Source organism: Fukomys damarensis, unplaced genomic scaffold (genome assembly GCF_012274545.1).
Source record: "Fukomys damarensis isolate Sample0158 unplaced genomic scaffold, DMR_v1.0_HiC HiC_scaffold_10, whole genome shotgun sequence".
NCBI lineage: Eukaryota > Metazoa > Chordata > Mammalia > Rodentia > Bathyergidae > Fukomys > Fukomys damarensis.
In genome coordinates this window covers 40745002-40748506 of record NW_022900922.1, presented here as the reverse complement: position 1 = coordinate 40748506, position 3505 = coordinate 40745002, and positions in this window count along the sequence as shown.

The window sequence follows — 3505 nt, the reverse complement described above, 5'->3', positions numbered from 1 at the left end:
CACCAACATCACACTGGGAAGAGAAAGCATGGGGTGAAGCACCTGTTGTGTTCGTTTTGGCCTGTTCTGAGATGGTCATTGTGTTCTTTTGCTCTTATATGTATCTCTTAAGTACTCATGTAAATGATATTTGATGTCTTTACTATAATTAATATTTTATTAAAAAACAGCACATTTACTCATATTGCATTTGTGGGATGCCATTCTGTGATGGATTACACAATTGTACCTGGCCAAAAAATCATTTCTAAATCCATTTTCTGTAAGCTTAGATACAAGTTTTCCAAAGGAAAGAATATTACATGATTGTGTTATCTTTTCAGAATCAAGATAAGGGGTAAATCAATATATTCTTAATGAGCTAGATAATTTACATTTTGCATTTTGTAAGCCAGAAGCCAAAAATCAAGAATATTATATATTAGGTATATACTTACAGAATTACTTATAATTTGGGTGTTTAAAAAGTTGAATGCTATTTTTAGCTCATGAGCTTTTCAAAAACAGAAGTTAATTTTTGTTTAAAAACAGCAGCTTGATCACCTTTATAAAGCCCACAGGCAAATTTTTATTTCAGTTTATGAATAGATGCATATGTTGGATATCTGTCTCTTCATCTACATGGGAAATGCCAATATATCAGTTTTAATGCTATTGATTTAATTCCAAACAATCACTCCAGCATATTTTGATGAGCTTTTCATAAGATTGGTCAAAAAGGTAGCTACAAATCTAGTCTGGATTTGAATGCATACATAAATCAGAATACAGGAAACTTGTTTAAAAGATCTAGTGTTTTCATTTTTTTTCACTTTTTGGATGAACCATAGTAAGAGCATAGATAGAGTTATTTGTTTATTTTTAAATTAAGTTTATCGGTACTTTTAGCTGTACAGTAAAGTTACATTTGTCATTGGGATTGTGTACCTTTACATGACAGGTCTTGGTTCTCATTTTTTCCCCTTGTCCCTGCCTTCTCTTCACCCCCTCCTCCCCTCCCCATGTACAACACTTTATTTCCATTATTTCATTTTCTGATTTTTTTACTTTTCCCTTATTACCTTTCCTCTACCCTTCCCACTTTCCCTACACCTTTAGTCCTTTTATTCCTATTTCACATTGTCAATTATCTCATTAGAATCTTAAGTACTATTATAGTTTTTCACACTAGAGAAACTATTTACACATGTGTGATTCATTTATTTCACTTAGGAGTATATCCTCAATATGTATCCATTTTCCTATGAATGAATCTAATTTCTCATTCTTTATGTCTGCATAGTAGTCTATTTTATTTTAAAATTTTTTCTTTATCCAGTTTCCAACTGATGGGCAAATGGGCTATTTCCAAGTTTTAGCTATTACAAACTGTGCCGCTATAAACATAGGTGCGCATGTATCACTGTGATATGATTCTTTTAATTCTTTTGGAAAGATACCCAGCAGAGGAATCATTGGGTCAAATGGTTATTTGTATTTCAAAATAATGTACACTTACTGTTTTGTCTTTAGATAGTCTCATTTGTGTTTACTTCTTGTTTCTTTCTCTTTCCTTTATCTCTTAACTCTTTCCTTTACATTTTTTTGAAAAACAGCTAGTGTGTCTTAAATAATTTGTGTGTGTTATTTTTACCTTGAGTATTATCTTTGAGAACTGTATACTATATTTTCTTCAAGTTTTCTTCATTCCCTTATACCAAAGCTACTTTCTCTCTGCTATGTGAATATCTAGTCTGTTGTTTCAAACTCCATATACTATCTCATTTAATGCTGTACAGGTTACCCATCTAGGATTTCAGATTGCATCTGCCCATAATCCCAGTATAAATAGCACAATAAATATTCTAATGACTGCTTCTATGATAAAAAGGTCACAGTAAATTCTCCTCAGAATTTAACAAAATTGAAAATCTAGAATTCATTGAAACTAAATCATAAGAGCCAGTGTGGACACGATTAAATTCACTGAACCTTGGATAAAGCTGACTTGGTCACGGTGTATATTTTTAATGAGTTCTTAAATGTTGGTTCGAAGATTCATATTCAAGATTTTTACATCTGTGGTCCTCAAAGATATTCACCCACTGTTTTTTGATTTGTTGTATTCCAATTCAATCTCGATATCAGGGTAAGGCTGATTTTATGTAATGAATTTGGAAACATTTTTTACCTTTCAAATACAAGGAAAAATCTCAATACTATTACTATCAGTTCATGTTTAATTGTATTTTTTTAAAAAACAGTAAATTCATTGAGTCCTAAGTTTTTCTTAGCCAGTAGAGCATTATTGTCTGCATTAATTGCACTGACAGTTAATGATTCACTAGGGATTTTGTATCATGTTGGTTCAAATTGAAAATCATGTGTGCCTAAGAATTTATCCATTATTCAATATTCTCTGGTTTCTATAAATGTTTTGAAATTACTTTCAAATCATCCTTTGAATTTTGGTGTCTGCTTGAATCACTTTTTACATTTTTAGTATTATTCCTATGGGACATCTCTCTCATTCTTTTTCCTTGTAGAACATATTAAGCTGATTTCATAAGAATCTGAATACCAGTATTATATAAACTGCTAAATATTCAATGATTCAGAACACATCAACAGTTCTTTTCAATAAGATTTAACTATCTTTTATATACATTTGACAGAAATTTTTATATCTTCTTGTCCTCATGAAAACCAAACCACTTTCCTCTCCATATTTTTCCCTCATTTAATGAATGTCGGAGTGAATTGTCTAAAATGTCTTTGATGTAACAACTACTAGAAAATCTGCTGGAGAAACAAATTTAAATGTTATGTATGGAAAGGGAATTGGTTTATTCCTTAACACAATAATGAAGTAAGGTATCACAAATGCTAAAAAGGAGATTTATTACTAATTTAAAATAAAAAATTAAAAGATTATGTTTGAATATTATTTTTAGAAAAATATACTTGGAATAGGTTTACATGATACATATATTCTCTCAGCCTAGACTTAACTATAAGTGAATCACAGATCTGGTTCTATCATTTCACCAGGTCTCGAAGTTTTTCATCCAGGAGATGAGAGTTTTGCATTTTACTTAATCTGTTTTTTTAACCTTTATTTAAATCTTATTTAATCTAAAGGTCAATCTTTCTTCTATATCAAGGTAATCTGTAAAAGAATCCAAAACATCGCAGAAGCAGCATCTAAAATACTTATTTCCAGAATCCAGTTGCAACAGCTAAATGTGAGATTTGTTTGCAGCAAAATGTGCAAACAATTCCTTCTTTCTATTATGTTATATTAAAGAAAACATAATTTTAATTTTTTGAGAGGCAAATTTCTTGAACATACAATGTGATCATACATTTTACTAGGAAAATTTTCAGTGTTCAATGTGACACATAGGGCAGAACATCAGGGGGAGTCACTGGCTGCCAGGCATCAGCTGCCAGGAGCACATGAGTTGCTTTTTAGTTGGGTTTGGAGGATGATTTACATCACAATAGGACAGAAGTAAGCCCAGTG